Genomic DNA, 24,441 nt, shown 5'->3' with positions numbered 1-24,441 from the left:
AAAAATGGTACCTCACTTGCGTGGTTAGGCATAGTGGCTGCAACAGGAAAAGGTCCAAATCGTACCCTATAGCAAAACTACCTTGATTTGGGGGGGGGCACCTGAGTTTTTGACCCGGAGCTCGGCGGCCATCTTTGGAAACTACCAAACCCAAACAGTTCTGAAAACTAGACACCCGGGGGAGTCCAGGGAGGTATGGCATGCGTGGGTCCCCCAATGTATTCCTACCCAGAATTCCTTGTAAACCTTAAAATTAGGTAAAAAAAACACTTTTCCAAACTTTTTTGCGTGGGATCTCCGTGGCGGCAAAAATGTCCTACCACCCAGCGTTCCCCTTGTTCTCCAGAGTAAAATGATACCCCACTTGTGTGGGTGCCCCAAAGCAGAACAGGCTAAAAATGAATTAAAAAAAAATCTAGTATATAGGTTTGACAAATTAAGCACCCCAACCTTAGTCACAGGGCTTTGGCCCACCCACACAAGTAAGGTATCATTTTACTCGGGAGATCAAGGGGCACGCTGGGTGGTAGGACATTTGTGCCGGCAGGGAGATCCCACCCAAAAATGTATGGAAAAGTGGTTTTTATAACCTAAATTTAAGGTTTGCAGGGATTTCTGGGTAGGAAAACATTGGGGGACCCACGCCATTCATACCTCCATGGACTCCACCGGGTGTCTAGTTTTCAGAACTGTTTGAGTTTGGTAGTTTCTAAAGATGCCCGCCAAGCCCCGGGCCAAAAGCTCAGGTGACCCCCTCAAAAAATAAGATAGTTTTGCTAAAGGTAATTTTTAAATCTCCACCGTACGAATTGGGCCTTTTCCTGTTGCAGCCACTATTCCTACCCACGCAAGTGAGGTACCATTTTTATCGGGAGACCTTGGGGAACGCTGGGCGGGAGGTAATTTGTGTGAGCCTAGTGATGCCACGCTTTCCCACACACAAAAAGTGCGAAAAAACTGATTTTTTCAGCTAGAATTGAGGTTTGCAAGGGATTCTGGGTAAAGGAACGTTGGAGGATCCACGCAAGCCATACCTCCTTGGAAGCCCCTGGGTGTCTACTTTTCAGAAATGTGTGGGTTTGGTAGGTTTCCCTAGATGGCCGTCTAGCACGGGGCCAAAAACCCAGGTAACCCCTCTTGCAAAAGCTGGTGGATTTGACAATGGTGACAATGTCATAGTGGCTGCAACTGGAAAAGGTCCAAATCGTACGGTGGAGATTTAAGTTTTCAATTTGAGAGCGTGAGATTCAAGGGACAATATTACATGGAAATTGTGACAGACAATTTCAAGTTTGCAGGAGATTGTGGATAAAAATCAACAATAGAATTCACCAGAAAGACATGACCATATACTTCCATGGTTTAACAATAATATCTAAATTTAGTAAGTTATTTATAGCTATAATGTACACCTTAACAGAGTTACTCAAAAGTCAGACATTCAAGCACGGCTATCTATTCCTCAGACACACACATACAGGTTGGATTTGGCACGAGGGCGAGTGATGGTTCAGTACATAAAATGAGCCCGTTAGCGGAGATTGTGCTGCTTTTTGGGGTACACATAGTCACCTATGCACACGATACGCAACTTTTAGCGGGACATAACCAAGTGGATAAATTTTCTTTCCTCCTCCGTCTTTCCTTGGTAGAGGTAGCCAAATCGATGAATAACTTCTTTTTGAAATTAAATAGAGAAAAAACCGAGATGATGATTATTGGGGAACTCGTCCCCCTTCAATCCCAACACAATGTGGCCGGCCGTTCTGGGCACCGTTCCGGCCCCAACGACCCAGATAAAAAGCCTGGGTATCTGGCTGGATCAAGATTTGACTTTCAAGGTCCAGGCACTTAATGGGGCGGCCACTTGCTATAGCATCTTAAAGATGCTTTGCAAAATTCTTCCCCTCCTCCCTTTCCATGCAAGGAAACTCATGGTCCATGCACTCATTCTATCCTGTCTAGACTATGGGAATGCCCTTTATTTAGGGTCCCCATGCGCAATCCTCTCAAAACTCCGGACGGTACAAAATTGGGCTGCCATGATTTCTTCTGAAAATCCCGAAATACCAATCGGCAAAACCTGCTTTAAAATCCCTTCACTGGTTCCCTATCAGGGAGAGAGTCACTTTCAAGGCTATGTGTATTGCTCACAAGACGTTAAATGGAATTGGCCCTTCCATTAATCACTCTATTCTTCGGCCTTACCATGCCCTAGTAAAGCTAGAAGCGGTGGTCTTTTCTCTTACAATTCAATCCTTCACTCCCTCTCCATCTGCGCAAGAAACCCAACTATCTTGCCTTTCACAAACTGTTAAAAACCTGTCTCTTTCCCTAGCCTGGTGGGTTCTCTACTATTTGCCGTTACCAGCGCTGGGAATGCCCCTGGGTATCCATGCGCTAAACATGTGTATTTTTCATTTCATTTCATGTTATGGTTGTGCTGTGACTACTGTTAAGGGTTACTTGTCTGCTTTATCAGCCTTCCTTTGTTTTCCAGACCAGCCTTCGTTTTTCAAGTCTCCCATAGTTATGAGGTTCATTAAGGGCCTCACTAATACATTTCCTCCCACTCCCCTCATTATGCCTCAGTTGGACTTAAATTTGGTTCTGATTTTCCTGATGGGTTCTCCTTTTGAGCCTCTTCATAGTTACCTGTTGAGGCTTCTCATATTGAAAACTGTTTTTCTGGTTGCTATTACTTCTGCTAGGAGGGTAAGTGAGTTTCAGGCTCTTAGTTCTAAGCCTCCTTTTACAACCAACCATCCTTTCATTCAAGATGGTTCTTAGGACCAGAGCTGCTTTCCTGCCTAAGGTCATGGACCTTTTCATCTAGGAAAGTCTATTACCTTGCATACCTTCTATCTTCCCCCTCCTCCTTCAAAGACAGAGGAGAGACTTTACCACCTGGACCCTAGAAGGGCGGTAAGCTTCTAATTGGACAGAACCAAGGACTTGAGGCTAAACGATCAGCTCTTTGTTGGTTACATGGGTAGAATGAAGGGCAAAGCTGTCCACGAGAAAACGCTTTCCAGGTGGATCATCTTGTGCATCAAGATCTGCTACCTTTGGCCAAGAAGGAGCCTCCTGAAAGTTTCAGAGCTCATTCTACTAGAGCTAAGCCTTCATCTTCAGCTTTAGCTAGAGGTGTCCCTATGGTAGACAACTCGAAGGGGGCGGCTTAGGCCTCCCTCCACACTTTCATGAAGCATTATTGCTTGTATTCAAAGGTGAGGAGGAACGGCCATTTTGCGAATTCTGTGCTGCAGGATTCTGTGGTATAAGTAGGTGGAGACCCTCCTCCTGGAGAGGGACTGCTTGGGGTTTCCATTCAAAAGGTGAGGAATCCACAGGCAGATGTATCCATCAGAAGAACAAGTTATTTACCTTCGGTAACGCTTTTTCTGGTGCATACGGTATCTGCCTGTGGATTCCTCACTGTCCCGCCCTCTTCCCCTTTGTCTACCTACATATATCGAAAAGATTTTTATGCACGACATTCTTGTATTTCTTTGCATTTGCATTGTTATGATCCTTGTTGCTAGGAAATGTCTTGGCTTTAGTTTTTCCTGTTTTCTTTCTTATTTCAATCATATACTGTGTATATTTGTGTATATACAATGTATATTGTGAATACTTGCGATATGTTGTCAGTCCAACTGTTCGCCTCAACGACACAGACAAAATGGGTAGAACTGACATCAGCACGCCCACGAGGTCTTCTTATGGCTCTGGTGACGTCATATAGAGTCGCGAGCTGAGCCGTGCTATTGTGGCGTCGACGTGGGAGAGCTATGAAAAAGTTTCAATGGAAAGCTGGTGCAGGGGTAAATTCCAAAGGTGAGGAATCGTCAGGCATACACTGTATCCACCAGAAAAAGCGTTACGGAAGGTAAGTAACTTGTTCTTTACTGGCATATGTTTAGGATTGTGTAATATCTTCATGTTGGGTTAAAATGTTCCCTGTTTCCTGGTTCCTATCTGCTCAGCCAGTGTGAGTGTTCTGGGTTGAATGTCGGTGTGGGGCCCATGAGTGGAATGCTTGGGTGCCTGGTTTGAGTGGTGACAGTTGAAGGATGGGCTGAGCAGCTAGCAGGCTGCTCCTGGTGGGGCTGCTGTACTGGAGCAATTCTAGATGTTATCTACTTCAATTAACCTACCTATCTACATCCTACCAGCGTGAACATCATTACTACATATTTTTGGCGATGAGTTGAAGACTTGCTCACGCTCTACAGTTGGTCTTAAGGAAGCCAAAGAGGACATCTTCAAATAGTCAACATGTTGGGAAGAAGCTTCAAGATCTACAAGCACACATGGGAAAAAACACAACAAGGCTGGATCACAAGAGGCCACACATACAGTGCAAGTTTACTTCCAAGAGGTTGTCTTGGCACCTAAGAAGCCACAAAGGAAACTATGGAAACAGGAACAGCACGCCTTGAAGCCCACCAGTGTACATCACACCGGACAGCCCTGCCCTGGCGTGCTGTGCTCTCCATCATCACATCTATTAGACTTGATAAATACAAGTATTTTGTGCTTCTTCAGGATCAGCAATTTCCAGCGTGGCACACAATGTGCCTAATGGGAAAACGTGTTGTAATGCTGTGCACACTGACGTTTTCATGGGCGTATGTTACACCCACTCAAGCTCCACAATGTAAGACTTGGAAAAGTAAGTGTTTTTTTTAAGTGCCGTGTGCAAATTTCTGCTCCTACAGTGCATCCGAGAAAACTGTGACTGTCCGCGTTGGTTTACTGGGAAAGTTGTCGTGTGTATTGAGTGATTACACACTCACTTGTTATTTCAGCCTAGAAATGACAGCAGGAGTCTGACACTTGGTGAGACTATTTTTTTTATTTGTTTTAAGACTTGAGGCCCCCTTTGCAGTTTTGACAGTTAAACCGCGGTTGGCACAGTTTGAACACCGTCGGGAGTAGCACGCCCACATCCACCTGCACATTTCTATCGCTCAGAGTCATTTTCCTTTGGATTGAGTTGCTAGGCAGCCTGTAAAGCTGCTTTTGAACGCTTTGCAGCAACAACGAGCCTTGAGCCGCTTGGCGTGCATCCCTTGTGCGTGCCACCATCTTGAGGTCGGAATGTGCACACTTCAAGCTCGGCAGCACTCTTTGCCTACAGGGTTGCCTGGCGGGAGCAAAGATTTGCCCCATGCGTGCGTTTGTGTCCAGCCTGTATGGATGTTTGGAAGGCTGCATGTGTTCAGGAGGACTGGTTGCGGAGCCTGCTCTCTCTACTCTTCGCAATTGAAGGTACTGATGGTTGAGAGTGAAAAAGTCAAATATCACGAGGATCTGGTGTTGACCCTGGAAATTTCAGGTATCATGTGGGGTCCATCTTTTATCTGAACGTCACCAAGTTAACAGTCGTGGTGCAGCCGCCGATGTCCTACTGAAGACACTTGCTGCAAGAGACTTGTACTTTTCATTACGCATGCTGCACTTTTGAAGCTCTAGTGCATGGTGAGAATCCCATCGCCAGTTGCAACACAGAGTGTGAGGGGCATCCGGTTACTGTGAGTAGCTCCCAAGACTAATGGTTGATGGAATGTTCAGCTTAAAAATTGGTAAAGCTACAGTGTCTGGGGTGGTCTCAATGTTTATTGCATGAAGGTCTTGAAAGAGTATGTTTGTCGAAATTGTTATAGTCTGTTTGCTGTAATTTTTTTTACAGAAATATAATCTTTCAGGCGGATGTATATATAGCGTGCTTAGTATGCTGTATTTAAGAGAGATATTTATTTGTTTAGTCTGACACGTTTAAGTGTATGCCAGCTGGACTTTCAGTCCCACTTCCACGTATGTTTCCCTTACTTTTGGGGTTTGTTTCCCTTTCACGCTAGGAATGGGTTTTAGTCCCAAGTCCACACTGTAAGCCACTGTACCCCTGCATGAGGGTTGGCTCAAGGGTTTTGTTTCCTTTTCACACAAGGAATGGGTTTTAGTTCCATATCCACACTGGAAGCCTCCTTACCATTACATGAGGGTTGGGTTAAGGGTTTTTGTTTCCCTTTCACGTAAAGGATTGGGATTTAGTCCCATTTGATGCAAGGTTGTCATTTTCCTAGTGTGGGTAAGCCCCCATGTGCTGCACGTTGGTCATGTTGTGGGCTTAAGTCACCTTGTGCTTCACGTGTTGTTTGTTGCAGTGGGTGTTTTCACTACTATCTAGTTTTTTTAGGGTTTGGTCCCTTTGGTCCCTTATTTTAGGGGTAGGAAGTTGAGTTACAGTCCCTTCTCCACATTTTACATGGCTTTGCTCCTTACATGGGGAGTAAACACATCGGTGTAGTCTACCCTTTGTGTTCGAGTTCTGGGGTGCACAACTCCCCTGTTTCTATTCGTAGTGTGGTGATTTCTCTTTTTGTGCAAGTACTTTCATTTCTTTATTAAAGGAGTAGGATTTGTGATATGTATCTTTTCATTCTTCTTTCCTCCTTTGTTTAGTCTTTGTTCCCTCTCGTTATATGGTTACCATTTATCCCTGAGTTATGGACTATTGAATTCATTTGTACTTTGTTGTTTATTGTTATTTTCTTTTTAGTTTGGTTTCATTGTTCTTCAATTTTAAAGGGAGGAGATAATGTAGTATCTTCATGTTGTGTGATAATGTTCCCTGTTACCTGGTTCCTAGCTGCTCAGCCAGTGTGAGTGTTCTGTGTGGAATGTTGGTGTGGGGGCCATGAGTGGAATGCTTGGGTGCCTGATGTGAGTGGTGACAGTTGACAGATGGGCTGAGCAGCTAGCAGGCTGCTCCTGGTGGGGCTGCTGTACTGGGTCTATTCTACATGTTATCTACTTCAATAAACCTACCTAATCTACATCCTACCAGCGTGAACATCATTACTACTGATTGTGTTTTCTTAATGTTACTTCCTACTGCACTTGATCAAATGTATTCTTCACTGAGACTATAATAACACAACCCCAGAGGTCAGGAGGGTGCTTCTTTGAAGAGCACTGTATGTTATAAACAATTGAATGATCAGCAGCTTCCTCCTTTCCTTGGAATGGTACCTGGTGTCCATTTTTAGTATTAACTGAAATCCTAGGGGTTGCAAAGGAGGTCATAAACATCTCTGCCTCTCAAAGTTGTACCATGGTTCCATCTGTGACTTCACTCATGGAATATGGACCAGGTGTGGTTGGTCAGGTGCAGCAGCTTCCCTCAAGTATACTGTCCTTCTGTAGCTTTTTCATTACACAACTACACTGGTGATGAGCAGAGCAGTAGGAATGGACCATTTTGACTTGTGCATCAGTTGAACCGATGCTGTACAGTCAAAGATGGAAGGTGGTCACTGATGGCAGTTTTTATACCCCATCATCGAATGCAAGTCTGTTTTAATGCAATCCTGTTTTCATTGTAAACAAGTCTGTTAACAGTGTAAGTTTGCAAGCTGTTTAAAAACTATTGTACATAAATTATAAGCGTTGCCAGAAGACCAGACAAAACAGTAAGCTTGTTTTCCTCTTCTTAAATGGTGCATCCACAAAGGAAAATTACATTTGCACTACCACATTATACTTTAAATGTGTAGGTATATGCTTTACAAAATTAATTTCAAACCCTGTCTTAAGTACAACATTGAATTTACAATAAAATCACAATAAGGCAGGGAAATTATAACCTTAATGGGAAGTGTTACCTGTACTCCCTTCTCTTCTGATACGTTGCTAAATATTGGACATGTGTGACTTGTCTTTTGATTGTTACATATAACACAGGTCTTGGAGAGACTTGGGCACATATTTCTTTTCCGTTACTGTTATTTGGTTGTTATACCCTTGGGGTGAACATTACTGAATATACATTTCAAAATGTGTACAGCTAATGATCCACTATTATATGTATGATCTCACGGTTTGTCATTTGACGATAAGTCAAAAGCTAAAAAAAATAGATTTAAAAAAAATTCAATACAACACAGGCCTTGCTGTATGCTAGCATGTTTACTGTCACACCAAGGACCGCTCACCTGAATCCCCAGGGCCAGACAAAGGGGAACATACATCACAGGCAGAATGGGTTATGACATCATGGTGCATTTTATGCATTTGAGTTTGCTTGAAGAAAGTACAGAGCCTACATAGTAGACCTGCTTGTTTCTTACAAAGTGCTGTTTAAATTTAGCATCAAACAAAATGTGTACTCAATAGCCATGTTTTTCAAAGGCTCACATTAACAACCCGTTGAATGAAAATTTCCATTCGGCAGTGCTCTTCATGAACACGTTAGCTGAAATGTGTGTACAAGAGGTGACTTTGCAGGTTCCATCTTGCAGACAGCAGGTTAAAGTAGCAGTAAGCTTATGTGCGCTACATATATTTTGAACAAGAATTGCTGTCCATTGTCCTGTGTAATGAAATAAAATCCTAGTGACCCCTCCTCGCTCCACAGAGCATCATGTATGATAAAGTTATAAAATATGCCAGTGTTAGAGTGGGGCAGCATACAGACCAGTCGGTGGAGAAATACAGAAAATATGTAGTTCTGGACTTTAGACCTGATCTCACAATAAGATATGTGGTGAGGCTTAATGTGACTAGCTATGTTACAAGCAGATTAATATAGCTATGCTGCTACAAAAGTTTGCTATGACTTAAATAGTGATTAGACTAATAGAAGGTTGGGTGATGAAATATGATTGATGCTTATCTAATGTTTGTCCTAATATGTAATCGTTTCCGTGTTGTTTATAGTATTTATGATCATGTTGTTAACAGGTAATTTACACTTCACTAGCGCTTGATAAATAATCATATAGGATAAAATACCAATTATTATGTTTGCATACTGATTTTTAGGATCAGAGCGGACCTTTGTGTACCACCCATAGCTAAGAGGTTCTCAGACAGGTTTTTCCAGTCCCCGAACACTTTTGTCTACATAAGATTAATACAGCAGACAAGGAGTGCGAGATACCTCCCAGTTTTCCTTTTTTTTGAAAATGTTGCAATTTCTAAATGGTACAATACAGCAAATGTACCAAAACACCTGTTTTTCGCGATCACTACAGATTGGTTCCAGTCAGGGCACAAGTAAAAAAAAAAAGAAGTAGGGGGACTAACCTAGTTAGGCGGTATGCAAGTAACATTACAGCGCGCGACATCACAGCGCATGACATCACAGAGAACAGCATCACATCGCATGACATCACACATGACATCACAGGAATTGACATCATAGAAGTGACATCACAAGCTTCGACTTTACAAGAAGTGGCATCACAAGAAGTGACATCAGATCTAAAGCCTCACATTTTTTTAGCAGGTATATCATGTGTACATTTGCGCGCATTGTGAGGATAATAGCACAGTGAGCTATGGAAGATGATATGTGACTTCTACACCTTGCAATCCCCAAGTTTTATGCTACCCATCCAGTACATTCATTTACCAACATATAATTTATTGTACATGTAATATGCACGCGTTGATGTAAAGCACTCTGACACCCTGCATTGGAATGAGTAGGGCTATACAAGAAAAAATAGTGGTACTTAAATTATTCCAACACCTCCTCAAGGGAAGTAAGCTCTAAATAAATGCAATTTGCTTTGTGTAAATACTGGAAAAGACCAACACGTGATATTTTTACAGTGCAAGCATATCTCCTAAGCAGGGACTGACAAAGTGAAAAGCTGCCTCTCTTAAGTATGTGTGAAGTGCTTTTTTATTTTTTTTTATTTTTTTTATTGTTAGCCGGCTGACAGAAAAAGTAAAAGAGAATACATAGAAGGTTTCAAGACTATATGGTTATACAAAAAAAAAAAAAAAAGAAAAACAACATTTAAAGTATATTTGTTTACAGACCAGATAATTTGATATATGGAGACAGTAAAAAGAGTTCCTGATACAAAAACAATCTATAAACAGATTCTTCTTTACAGTAAAGAAAAAAAAAGACAAAAAGAGATGTAACAGTTATACATCATTTAAGTGAGCTTTTACCCAGAGAAGGTACCCCAGTTTCTATTAAATTTTAATAGTGAGCGTGTTCCCCTAAGATTTGCTAGGGCCAGTTCCATGGCATATATCTCTGTAACTAGTGACCACCACTTCCAAACCGTCGGCGGTTCCGGATCTATCCAGGCCCTTGCCAAGGTTAGTTTAGCACAGGAAATAAGTATAGTGGTTAGGGCTGATTGTGATGGTGAGGAAAGATTAAGATCTAATAAGACCGAGGCAGGCGTGATTGTGGAGAGCGAGATGTTTTTTAATCTGAGAACATATTGAATATCCGCCCAAAAGGTCTTAAGTTTCGGGCAGGAATACAACATATGCTCTAGATTGGCTGCATCAGTTGAACATTTAGGGCATTTAGTGCGATTGCTAAATAGGGCATTGGTGGACCATCTAGAAATTCTTTCGGGTGTATAATAAAGCATGCAGGTCGTTCTGAATTGTTGTAGCCGAAGGCTGGATGAGCGTACAAGACTATTTATGTTAGCCAGGGAGTGCTCAATCTGATTAGCGGTGATATTTAGATTTAGTTGTGTGCTCCATTTCGCGGCCAATTTATCACTATCATTCGTCTTAAACGTGCTGAGTGTTTTATAGGCTTCACTAATCACTGATTTGTTTTTTTTCGAGTAGAAACACGACCATACGTCACATTCCGTGATGTTTTGAATCTTTTTCTTATTAATCAAATAGTCGTGCAGTTGCAGATGCTTATATCTTGTGGCTTCTGGTAGATCATATAGCTGTTTGAGCGTATTAAAATCTAGAAACCCCTGTAAGCCGTACAGATCTGCAAGTGTCTTAATCCCAAGAGACGCCCAGTTATAAGTTATAGTATCCGTGAAAATAGCCGGGAGACCTGGGTTGCCCCATAGCGGTAATTTCGGGTGAAAAAAGGTAGTTTTACAAAACTTTAATACACTAAGCCAGATCTTACCAATGTCTCTAGCGGTCTTGAATCTAACCCTCTTGTAGTAGTTCGGGTCGTTAACTCTGAGCAAAAAGAATTGTGAGTCTTGTTTCAACATAAAGAAGTGGAAAAAAAGAGATCTGTCTCCATGCAATAGGGAGCGTAAACGTGTAAAAAACGCGGACCAAAAGTATAGTTTAAAGTCTGGGAAGTTCAGCCCTCCTTTATTTGTATTATTTTTTAACATTTTTAGTGATCTTCTGGCCTTTTTATAGCTCCATATAAAGCTGCTCAAAAGTCCGTCTAGGTGCTGAAAGAATTTATTATTTAGTGCAAGCGGAATAGATCGAAATAGGTAAACAAACTTTGGTAAAACTTTCATCTTGATAAGATTAATTCTGCTAATCAGATTCATGGGTAATTTATTCCATTTTTTAAGTAAAAGAGTAGTTTTATTGATCAAATCGTTATAGTTTATATTATTGATGTCTTGTAGTCTAGCCGTTATTTTAACCCCTAAATAGGTTGCCTCTTTACAGATCTCGGGGATAGCCACGGTGGGGAAATAATTAGCTATAATTTGTGTCTTCTGTTGGTTAAGTTTATAACCTGACACCTTCCCAAATTTCCCGGCCTCTATAGATATTCCTTTCAGTGCTTTAGCAATATCGGTGGTGTATACGGCAATATCATCAGCATAGGCTGTCCATTTTAGCTCCTGTGAGCCGGAACTAAAAGGCACGATCAGGTTCTGAGTATGGAGGGCTAGCAGGAATGGCTCTAATGAGAGGGCAAATAGAAGGGGTGAGAGGGGGCATCCTTGACGGGTCCCCCGCAGAATGGGAAATTCTAATGAAGTCAGGCCTCCATAGCTGATGCAAGCAGTAGGTTTGTCATAAAGTGCTTTTATGCCCTTCAAAAAGTTCCCTCGAAAACCCATTTTAGACAGCACGCTCCAGAGATAGTCCCACCCCACTCGGTCAAATGCTTTTTCGGCATCTAATAAAATCATGCCGAGTGGGGTGGACTCGATCTCCGCAACATCGAACGCTGTAATGGCCATATTTACATGTGTCGTTGTATCTCTCCCAGAAATGAACCCGTGTTGTTGCGAATTAACTAGTTTCGACATGAATGGGGCTAGTCTAAGTGCCATAATTTTAGCAAATATTTTCGCATCAGTATTTATCAACGAAATGGGGCGATATGACCCTCTCTCCTCCTTGGGTTTACCTTTTTTTTAAAAGAAAATTATTTTTGTCCTGTTCCAGGATTTGGGAGCCGCTCCGTTTTGTCCAATTGAATGCATAACTTCCAACAATAGCTGTTCTAGTTCTAATCTGCAGATTTTGTAAAGTTCCAAGGGTATCGCGTCCTCTCCTACCGCTTTACCGCTAGGTAGGGAATTAATGGCCTGATGTAATTCAGTCGGCGAGATTCCGTTAGACAGTGAACCCAAGCCTGATAAGACCTCTGTATTAAATACATAATCATTAACATATTCCCGAACTAGGTCTTGATCTACAGGGCTTTCTGGGGTATATAGATTTCTATAATATTCAGCAAATTGGTCCAGTATGTCTTGTGGCTGATTGTATAGTATATTCCCTTGCCCTCGGATATTAGAAATTAAAGTGTCTGCTCTATCTTCTGCAACTTTGTAGGCTAGAATTTTGCCAATTTTGCCCCCCCCCCTCGTATTGCGCAATTTTAAATTTATGAATGCTTGCACTACTTTTCCGAATGAAATTAGTTTTCATGTCAGCTTTTAGTGCACTAAGTTTTAGATTGATTTCTATAATTGTTGGGAGGTTGAGCTGTAGAGCTTTAACTAGTAGTTCTTCATGCTTAGTTATATTTGCTATTAGTGTGATCTTATATTGCTTCTGTTCTGCGTTTTGCCTATACACATAAGCCTGTGTGAAGCCCCTTATGCTTGCCTTGCAGGAGTCCCATACCATACAGCACCCTGTTGAATTTTTATTAATATTTATAAATTCGTTAAGATGGGCTTTAAGCTGTGTCACATAGGTTACGTCTGAGATTAAGTGTCTGGGAAAAGAGAATGGTCGAGGAGGTGTCCTGATGTTTAGTGTATCGAATATCATTATTAATGGATTATGGTCAGATGTTATTCGGGGGCAGAGAATCATGGAGCCAGCCTGCAGTAGTTTGTCACTAGCAAAGGCCATGTCTAGTCTAGTGCACATCTTATGGGGTGCTGAATAGTATGTGTACCCGGGTGTTTTTGGATACAAATATCTCCAAGCGTCTTTAATATTATGCGTCTGGCATAAGTCCATTATAGATATCCTAGTCTTATGCATCCTATGGTGAGCATGTGGCTTAGTTGTGTCGATTTTATAATCCATGATGCAATTAAAATCCCCCATTATAATGATTTCCCCCTCCCAGTCCAAAAGTTCCATATTTAGTTGATCAAAATGTCTTGGTTCGTCTGAGTTTGAGCCGTAGACCACGCACAATACATATTTAATGTTTAAATATTTAATTTGCACAATAGCCCATCTGCCGTCTTTGTCGTGAGCGGTTCGTATGACTTCGGCCCTAAATCGCTTATCTTTAAGTATAGCAACCCCTCTAATGGGGGTCCCAAGAGTAGAGCATACCAAAGTATCATACCCCATTTGGCTTAATAGTTTCCTGTCTTTCCATATGATGTGTGTTTCTGACAGTAAGCAGAAATGGGGATTATGTACTTTTAACTCTTCTGATACCAGAGATCTTTTGTTTTTGCTATTAAGGCCAGCTACGTTCCAGGCTAGACATTTTATTGCATGCATTTAAATATTAATAAGAGTATTGAGGCCCCCCTCACATAGTCAAATAATAGGTCTAGAAATGTCGAGCTTCTAAAACAATCAATAATCCATTCCATAAGCAATGATTTACAGCCTTCATCAAATTCTCTATAGTGTTTTCCCCTGTCAACCAGCAAACAATTTTTGTTATTTTTTCCCCCCCCCATACCTCCCTTAGCCCCCTATCTGCGGAGATGGGGTCCCACCCCCCACCCAGCCCCCTGGTTCTCACCCCAGCCGGAGAAGAACCACCCTCCAGTGGTAGCTGCCGTTGGTGAGGCAGCTCGTGTGGTAGAACACCCTGAGAGACTCCTGCCCCCCTCCCCTTTTATCCCAGCATGCGTCGTTGTGCATAAAAAGACCATAAGAAAAGGAGTTTTAAAGATATATAATTCTTACTATTCCTTTCTCTTATTTCATCCCCTTTTTTTAATCCGCCTTTAGCTCTCTTTTCTTTGTGTGCTTTGTGATCCCCACCTCCCTTTAAGTAGCTTAATTGTCACCTTTAGTGCTAATACTGATTACTAGTTACTAATTACCAATACTGATTATTTTTAGGTCTGGCTCTGACTCTGGCTAGAGCTAATGTTAATTAGATAGGTCTCTGCTTCCTTAGGGTCGTTAAAGAGATGAGTCCGCCCGTTTCTCATAACCTTAAGACGAGCAGGTTCTTGGAGGAACACCTGCCCTCCGAGGGCCTTAATAGGGTCCATCAGTTTACGGAGCTGCCACCTCCTATCCATAGTATCCCTGCTGAGATCAGATCGAGCAAAGAATGAAAACTCTCCTATGGCTATTGGAGAGTTGGGGCGTGCTCTCTGCCAGACCGCTTGGCGTAGAAGAAAGTTGCCGAAATAAATTAGAAAGGGACATGGGAACTGGTTCTCTCTATTCCTCTGAAATAGAGGCAGACGGTGGGCCCGCTGGATTTGCGAGTCCCAGTCCCAGTCTGCCAGGTCTGGGAAGGCCTTCTGGAGCACCCCTACGATGTACGCTCTGGGGTCTGACCCTTCTGATCTCTCCGGAATACCAAAAAGTCTTAGGTTAGACCGCCTTTGCCTGTTCTCTAAGTCCTCAACTTTTAGCTGTAGTGCCTTCAGCTGATCGTCGTGCTTTTCCACTGTTCCTATCGTTTTGGTATTTGACTCCTCCACCTGTACCATTCGTTGTTGAAGTTCTGTAGTTTCATGCGATACCCCCCGATTTTAGCTGTGAGGTCCAGTAACGAGGATTGCATCTTGTTATTGTCCTCCCTGAGTTGAAGGTAATGCTCCTGTGCTTCCGCCCGTTGATTGCTCAGTTGCTTACTTAGTATCATGAGTATTTCATCCAGAGAGGAAGTAGTAGCTCCCTCCCTTCCTGAATCCGCCATAGGAGAGACTCTGGCCAAACCTGAGGGTAGCTCCGTTGAAGAAGGGAGACTAGCCATTCCATGGGCAGATAGTTGAGTGGGTGAATGGCTAGCACTATCTTCGGGAGTTAACGCTAGCTCCGGGTTGTCAGGAGGCCCGTTGACCTGCTCTTGCGATAAAACCCTCTCTGTCCGATCCATCAGGGGTGTATGCCCCGGATCTGACAAAATACTTTTATCAGGGGAGATCGTTATTGGTGTGGAGTCTGTGGGGCTTGTTCCTGATAGCCTTAGCGTCATAGTTTTGACCAGACCTTTTGCTTCAATCCATTTTCGAAGCGGACTTTTCTCTGGGATATTCTTCCTTAGGGCTGAGTTATTGCTTCCCCTTTGCTTTAGCCATTTAGAGATAGCACCAGTCTTGTTACTTTTCTTTGCCTTTTGTTTGCCCTTAGTTTTTATCTTAAAGGTGTTCCCACCCATTGATTGATTGGCAGAGATATCATCCTCGTTCTCTGTTTCCGCCTCATAGTCCTCGTAAGAGTCTAGCTCGGTGCCCATTGAGGTCATTATATGGGCTTCTGCTTGGTTTGGTATCTCACACTCGTTGTCCTCCGGCAGAGCTACTGGTATCCCCTCTGGGTTATTCAGTATAGAGTCGCAGGAGGCTGACTTTATGGCGTTAGGAGGATCCTGATATGGTTGATGGACTATAATTAAGGAGGAATTGCTTCCCTTTACCAGTGATTGTGCAGTTTCCTCGTTACAATCGCCATTGTTAACCTCCAACTAAATAAGCTGTGCTCTTGAGGGATCAGTGGAAATTTTTTCTACACCAGTATCAGATTTAGCGTTATGGTCGGTGGCTTGGTAGCTTGTGGTCGTTACTGACTCCCCCCCTGTTGTGTTACGCAGGGATTTGAGGGGATTGGGCATGCTTTTTGCTGATGTTGTACACCGGTCACTCCAGCCGCCTCCCCTGCTTTGCCTGGCAGTTTTAGCCCGGTTTTATCTATTTTGGGGGTGAAGCCCTTAATCTGTGACCCCGCTGAAAAAGTGGGTGGCCTCAGTACCTGTTTAGCAGTTGTAGTCGAGGGTTTCTTCTCCCCCTGCGCAGCGGGACCCTCAATGTTCTCAGCTGAGGCGCCCCCAGTAAGCACTTGCATGGTCGATGGAAGAGAAACCACTGCCGTGATGGGCGTTGTTGTTGTTACTGCTGGGGAGATAATACCAGTAACGGCCACTACAGCTGGGACCACGGGAGGGGCCGCCACCGTCGATGCCGCCGCCGCCACCGCCTGCTTGCTGTTCCTTGTCTGGCGTGATGGTAGTGGGTTCGGGTTTTTGGGAGACATCTTTCGGAGCCACTGTGTGCCGGCAATCACTCGGCGGCTGAGCGTAGGACCAAACCAGCCGAGCGCTGAGTTGGCGATCCTCTCTCGTAGTAGCTGCCGCAGCAGCCAGGCAGCCTCGGAGAGCAAAAACAAAGGCTTGTTGCAGAACGGGAGAATCAGCAGCAAACTCGCTATTTCCAGGGGTAGAGAGTCGGAGTGGGTATGCTCGATTCGATACCTGAGCTATCCCATTGAGTTTCTCGCTTTTTTCCCGCTGTTCGTAAGCGCTGGAAGGAAGGGAGAGCGGAGCTCACGTGTGAGTCGACCGGCACGGACCCTCACTCCGCCATCTTGGATCCGTCGCCCAGTATGTGTGAAGTGCTAACAAAGTGTGAGCCTTGGTTTCCCCTCCGCTTCATTTTGCATCAGGTGTGAGGCTCCTGACTGCTTCCAGCCAAGAGACTGGAACAAAAGGAGGCCGGATGACCTCTCAAATTGACCTTTGTAATAGGCCCAGCAGGAGTCTTAAATAAGAAATCTCTGTCCGCGCCTGCACGTTGTTGCTTGTTGCAGAAGGAAAGCAGTCAACGTGCAGGCTCTGCTGAAAGTGTCCTGGTGTTTGGAAATTACACCAGGACGAGTTTAGCACATTATTCAGCGGGAACAAATTCTTGCCATGGTGGACGTCGTTCACCCTGTAAAAGAAGTGGGTGCACGCCGTCCACCCGCATGTACCCCCGACTTGTGCCCTGGTTCCAGTTAACATTTATGAATTCAGTCCATCAGATGGTAATAGATGCAGATAGTTTGCAATTTTTTTTACCCTTTCTATAACCTCAATACTAACAGGCTGTCTATCCTAGACATCAGGGAAATTATCAACAGAGTCACTACAGTTTTAATGGTCGAAACCTACCAGACATCACAGCTATCTGGTTGTGAAGATATCTTGGGGACATTCTGAAAGCTGACCTGGGAATTCATTTTTCCTATAGCTTACCACTTGTGTTTTGTCACTCACATTTCCTTGCTTTCTATTTGTTGGCTTTATTTGTTTTAACCCCTCGAGAATGTCTTTTTCATTCCCATGGTGCAAAGCCTTTTTACTCAGGGGCGTAACTCAGGCCCCCGCAGCCCCCGCGGTGCTGTGGTGCCCCCAAGCTGCAGGGGGCCCCCTCAGCACAGTACTTTCGCCCGAGAGTTCATGATAAAATTCAGAGCGGGCCCCTCCATGCATCTTGCAGGGGGCCCCCCTCAAATTTCGTTACGCCACTGTTTTTACTACTTTTCTCATTGGCTCCTTGTATTCTTCCATGGCAGCCTGCTCTTCTTAAACGCTTTTTTCTTTTTCGCGAAACACTCCATGAGAGTGCTTGTATTTTTCAGCTGTCTCCATTGCATGCCTTTCTCCCCAACACCCACGCTCCATCTCACATTCAAGCAGCGGTGCTTCTGTGCACCCCTGCTCTCACCCTGAGCTTCATGTGAATGTTTCACCTATCTGCTTCTGCCAACCACTCACTCAATAGCTGTGTCTCCTTTGTCTGCTTCTCTGCCCTGCCGCTTTCTATATTATTTAGGCTTGTCCGTGTACTCTGTTGCCCATGGAGTCATGAGGGCCTTAAGATCACGTACCTCTTGCTGCAACAAGTTCACATCATCTATGAGGCTAGCTGTTTTGACTTCTAGCGATTTGACTTTCTCACTTGCTTTTGTGAGGTCCGCTCTTATCAGCCCCATCTCAATTGTGACGGTATCAAGCTTATTGTCCAAGGCCTCCATTTTCTGGCCCAGAGTTGTCTGGACTCCAGCGATGGCCGCCATGAGATCCGTCAGCGTCGGTTCGCCGCCAGTAGGAGCATCCTCCGCCCCCCCAACGGGGCCCTTTTTCGAATCCATCGGGGACCCTTTAGGTAGAGTGTAGCGGTCCAATTTGTTGGACTGGATATTTCTAGCACCTCTAGTGGATTTGGGCTGGGATTTATCTGAGTCGGCCCTTGCAGCCATATCGCCTTCAGATAGTGTGTGCTTCTTCTCCACCCCTGTCGTTAGTCGTGTTTACACCACCTGCTCCAGTTATCAAACAAAGGGCCGACTCCAGTCTTAGCACATTCACCTCCACCAGGCCGAGTCCAGTCGTTAATCTAGGTCACTTCCTTTAGACTGTATAACACCCGGGGGCGTGTAGCATTGCCCAGGAGCGCTGCACCGCTTCAGTTTCTCCCCCACAAGCAAGGGTAGTTCCACAAAGGAAGTGCTGCGACCTGTGCCCCCACCGGGTCAGACCTCATTGACCAGCCGACCTTTTAACTTCTCTTCGGGCGGTTTGTTGCCTAATATATAATTCAGCACCTCACCACTCTTCCCGGCTGCATCCGCTGGCACTCGGGCGTCTCTCACTCCGGGTGGGTCCCGGGATCTCCCTCTGGAATGTTTCCTCCGCCTCTGATCTCACTCAGGATACTTGCAAGGGGAAGTAGCGCTAAAGTCTCATCAGCGCGGCACTCCTCCTCGCCTTCAGCAGCAATCATCTCCACCGTTTCAGCACCCCAGGGCAGGGCAGCCGCGTTGCCCAGCGCCCAGTTCCCCCAGGCGCACTTTTAAGAACGGCCGGTTGGGAGCAGGTACACTCCGATTCCGGTTCAGTCCACACAGCACGATCACAGTGCTCACGGGCCAGCCCCCGGGTTCCAATCCACCGGGGGCTCCCACTGGCAATACAATCAGGTAAATCTGGGGGGGCAGCTCCGTGTCTACGCCCTCCCCCGCCTCCGTCCAGCCGCCGCTTTTCTGCTATGGGGGCTCACCTCAGGACATCGGCGGCTCACCGCGCGATCGGGCTGACCTCACCCGGCCCGCGGCGGCCGATATTGTTGCACCGGCGGGCGGCCACTCCACCACGCGAAGGTACTGGCTTTACAACGAGGTAGGCCGCTGTCTCAACAACGACGTTTCTCCGCCGCCGGAGCTCGGAGGCAGCTCAATCGATCTCCCGCAGGCGTCGCTGCAGCTCCCTCACAACGGGGTACGTGTGGGACTCAGGATGGTGGCCAGGATAAGGAGTACGGAAAGAGGGGTTGGCGGAGCCGAGCCCCTAAGCGGCCATCTTTGTCGCCGGCGTTGCTCCTCCCCAATACAGATTTTTAAGACCGCTTTTGGTCATTGAAATCCCTATATGTCCATCATGGCAAATGTTCAATATCCTTTCTCTACGGGAACTACTCTGCCATTGCGCAGAACCATACCATTTTCTATAAATAGCTCATGCTTCAGCTCCCAAAAGGTGCACACATTACTTGCCGCTACACTCTTAGTTAGCCAGCCTTCTGTTATACATCTACATACTACTGTCAAAAACATGTCTGTACTTGAAACCTCTTCCCATTCCTCTTCTGGAACGGCTGGAATTCTTTCTGTAACTTCTGCTACACGATACTTCTCTGTTTCACATTCCTCAGGCCTAGCAGCAAGAGGCAACCTACTGATGAAATCTGCAATTTTATTCTTTGCACCAGGCACATATTGCACCTCATATTTGTAATCTAATAATTTGATGGACATCCTAGCTATTTGTGGTAATGCATTAAACATACCCGCCATGGTGAGCACTTTTGTGAGCAGCTTATGGTCGGAACGCAATGTCACCAACATTCCCCGTACGAATGGTCTATATTGCTCCAATCCCCACAAACACCCTGCAAATCTGTTGCATGCAAGATAGCCTGTTTAATCTCCCTGAAACCATATTGTCAATCTTGAGACCACTTAAACTCACATTTTCTTTGAGTAGTTGTCTTATGTAATACGTTTTGCTAAAGAAATTGTTTACATATCTGGCATAGAATTCCACCTGCCCCAAAAATGCTCTGACTTCTTATTAGATGGAACTGGCTCCTTCTTGATCATCTCTACCAACCCTACTCTAGGTTCTATGCCTTTTCCACTGATTTCATGTCCTAAATATGTAACTTGGTTTTGTTGTAATTTTACATTTTGTGTATTCTGATATAAAGCCTTTTGGGTCTAGAATCTGCATAACGTTTTCCAACTTCGAATCATGTTTTCCTTGGATATCCCCATAATCAAGCTATCATTTAAAAAAAATCACGTTCTGGATCCCTTTGAAGCGCCTAAACATGAGCCTTTGAAGCATAGCGGCTGCGGATGCTAACCCAAAAGGAACTCGTATAAATTGGTAACATCCGAAAGATGTGATTGAGGTAGTCAGTCTGAGACTGTTTGAGTGCAATGCCACCTGGTGGTACGCTGAGGTTAGGTCAATGGTGGTGAACAATTCCACTCCCTTGGTTAGTGATGTCATCTCATAAATGTTTGGTAAGGGAAACTGATCCACCATAATGTTTATGCAAATCCATTAAATCCATGCATAACCTCAGCCTACCATTTGCGTGTCTTGCAACCACCAACGGTGCAACCCAGTCACAAGACTCTGTTCTCTATAAGACCAGTTGTTTGCAGCTTTTCTAACTCTCTTGCTACTTCGTCCTTAATTCGCATTGGAATATTCCTAGCTTTGTGACTACAGGGCATCACATTATCTTTCAATATAATTCTATGTTGGAAACACTTCAGTTCGCCAATGGTACCTGAAAACACCCTTGGCTTTGCATCTGTGATGTTTACATCATCCATCACTCCTTCATGGACCCTGGGACATTGGTTCAGGGCTGTTAGGGTCAATGATTATACCTAACACACCCTGATCTCACCATCCAAGTACAGAAGGACCCCATTTTGAGGCATATAACTTACATTGTGCCGCTCTGTCTTTCAACATGAAGTGTCATTTTCTGACCCTCAACAATACAAAAGGTTCTGCAATCGCCCATCCTTTTCGCCGCTTTCTGTAGTGAATCTCCACACTCTAGACTTTGTAGTTGAGTTTATTGATAATAACCCCAGAACAATAAGGAGCTGCATCTACGATGTTGTTAGCTCCTCTAACGCTCCACATCAAATCTAGAAACATTCTATATTCTTTCCTACCTCACTAAATTGTATAGTCTTCCCTGTAGATGTAACAAAATAGACATACTTCATAACGATCCCATAAATTACCTCAAAACACAAGTCTATCACAGTCATTCGGCCCTGGTTCCAGTTTTTGCTTGGGAGCCAGCGAGACAGGTAATCCTGTTCATAGAAACTTCAGCAGGGACTAGGGCTATTACAGTGGCTATCGTGGCCGGAGTAACCCCTGAGAGTTGTAAATACAACTGGAATATTGCCACACACAGTAATTAAGTTATGACAATAGATACCTTACACAGTAGGTCATTCCCTCGTGGGACAGTTATATTTGTTCATTGGTATATTTTACACATGAGCTAACATTACTTGACTTCTTCAACTTATATCTGAAAACGCACAAGACCAAACCCAAGTCTGCCCAATCAGCGGAACCTGGCTGTATGCAAACTAAAGAGAAAATGGTTCCGTGCGGCTCACTCCAGTCATCCCATGAGGTAAAAATCCATGTCAATATACAAAATGTACAAAATTAACAATTTTATTGTATTCGTAACTTAATGGTACTGACCAAGAAATAAAAGTGCATACGGCACAGTGCTCATAAGTGGAGTAATTAATATATGATACATATATACAATATGGAAATCCATAAATCAGACATATCAGTCCAACCTAGCTGCTGGGTCTATTGTTGATATTTCCCACAAAACCATCGATGTTTCGACCCACAGATCTACATATAGTGGGTCTCCTCAGGACCAAAACTCCACCTGACCAGGCACCTCTTAATTGCATGTGACATGCCACATCTGATCAGGATGCACGGGGAAACACTGGCGCCCTTGCTATACCATAGAAACAATTGGTGTTGGTTAGCGCGAAAAATGTGTTTATATTGTGAAGAACCGAATTATGATGTACACATAGAAGACCTCTATATTGGCAAGTCACATACAATTGAGAGGTGTCTAGCCAGGTGGAGTTTTGGTACTGAGGAGATCCACTATATGTAAACATGTGGACTGAAACATCAACATGTTGGTGGAAATCATCAGCAATACTTTTGTTCTCTGGAAATAGCAGCTAGGCTGGAATGATGTTTGAATTATGAATATCTACATTGTATATGCGTATCATGTGTTAATTACAACACTATTGCACTTATGAGCACTGCACTGGTTTTTCATTTTAATCACTTGGTCCGCACCATTAAGTAATACATACAATAAAATTGGGAGTTTTGTATATGATCCATAGTATTGCCATGGATTTTTACCTCATGGGATGACTGGAGTAAGTCCCTTGGAACCATCTTGTCTTTATTTCTTCACATTACGCAGTAACATTTATGTTCTGGTCTATAAAGCAGCTACATTTGTTTGATCACAGATTTGCAGTGCATTGATGATTCCACCTGAGAAAAGGCCCATGGCCAAAAGTGCAGTGGGGAGTGGATATAGTAATGTATATAAAGGATGATGATAAATCAATCAACTGAAATGAGAAAATTAGCATTAAAAAAGGAAAATAATATATATACTCACTGCTGGCACACCACAAACTAAATTAAACCTCTTTTCCGCAGTCTTGTATTTTTGTAAGAAGTTATACTATAATACAGCAGAAAAGGTTACTGGATGGGATCATACATTTTTTACTTCATGGCTTGTTGTTAGAGGACCCCTCATGCTTGTACAAAAGCCACCAAAGCAGTCCGCTGCCCCTACACTAAAGTAATTATCTGAGGTGACTAGGTTGTCTAGTGTTGCCAAATTCCCAGTGTTGCTTCAAGATTCTCCCCCATTTAAGGAGCGCTGAGACACACGTGTCAGGAACACCTATCTCCTAGAATGATGGCAAAAGGCTTTGTTAGTCGGAGTATCACACCCATCTTGCCAGTGTTCGAAGCAAGTTAGTTGTACCTAGTAGTTTTGAACATTTGTTTTGCATGAAGGCAAGCCTGTCTGTGCCCGACCGTGATCATCACCAGAACCCCTAGTTCTCCTAAACCCCATCGTCACGACTTAACAACCCTCCACGCACTCAATCCCGGAAGACACGCCGACTACCACCCATGGGCAGTTCTCGTGCTGACCGTGCCGCAGATTCTTCACCATCGACAAAGCTCCCGCAACTGCCAAAGGGCCACCTGATGCACGCACCACCGAAACCCTGACTTGCATCCTCAAAGTGCACTTCCTGCACAGACACACCGTCGAAATATGGGACCTGATCGTCACCCTCTCGCCCAATGTTGCCTTCTTCACAGAAACCTGGACCAACGCCACTTTCGGCCCGACATCACCCCAGCCATCCCTGACGGCTACAGGATCCAGAGAAAGGACCGCCTGCACCGCCCAGGAGGACTCCTCGCCATAGCACATAAGACTCCCCTCCGACTCTCCACATCCAGCACGAGTGACCCCACTCCAACACAGAATACCTCCGCTTCCAGATCCAGACCAGTCCAAGGACCACGCTACGCAACACCCTCATCTACAGACCGCCAAGACCTCGCACCCAGCCCGCAACTACCATCACCGAGCTCACCGCACCCCACGCCATCACCTCCACGGACTACATTCTACTCGGGGACCTGAATTTCCACCTCGACAACAGCAACGACCCTGACGCCACCATTCTCCTTGACAATCTCGCCAAGCTAGGATTGAAGCAGCTAGTCAACATGCCCACCCACAGAGCGGGTAACACCCTCAACCCCCATCTTCATGGGAGGAACAAACATCCGTTTAGCCACACCACCCAGCCCATCTGGACGGACCACCACTGCATCCACTTCACCTCCAACACCACCACCGCACCCGCGCCTGCCAGAACGGAACTGGAGCATGGTCACAGAGGAACACCTCAACACCACCCTCTGGCAAAACCCCTCCAGCGCCACGACCAACACCAACTCCACAGCCAGTGAATTTCACCGCTGGGTCTCCTGCTGTGCCGACAAGCTGGCACCCCTCTGCCACCCCCCTAAACAACGCCCTGTGAAGGCCGCCGGGTTCACCACAGAACTTCAAGAAGCCA

General features: G+C 44.6%; 1 protein-coding gene across 1 annotated transcript in view; it reads left to right on the top strand.

Annotated features, from left to right (window-relative positions):
* TBC1D8B (TBC1 domain family member 8B) overlaps positions 1 to 24,441 on the top strand; it is a 1,086,956-nt gene that overhangs the window by 1,026,461 nt on the left and 36,054 nt on the right. The window lies entirely within an intron of this gene.

The sequence above is a fragment of the Lissotriton helveticus genome, chromosome 4_1 (genome assembly GCF_964261635.1).
Source record: "Lissotriton helveticus chromosome 4_1, aLisHel1.1, whole genome shotgun sequence".
NCBI lineage: Eukaryota > Metazoa > Chordata > Amphibia > Caudata > Salamandridae > Lissotriton > Lissotriton helveticus.
Note: the sequence above shows the minus strand (reverse complement) of the source record. Positions and strands in the feature narration are given on the sequence as shown.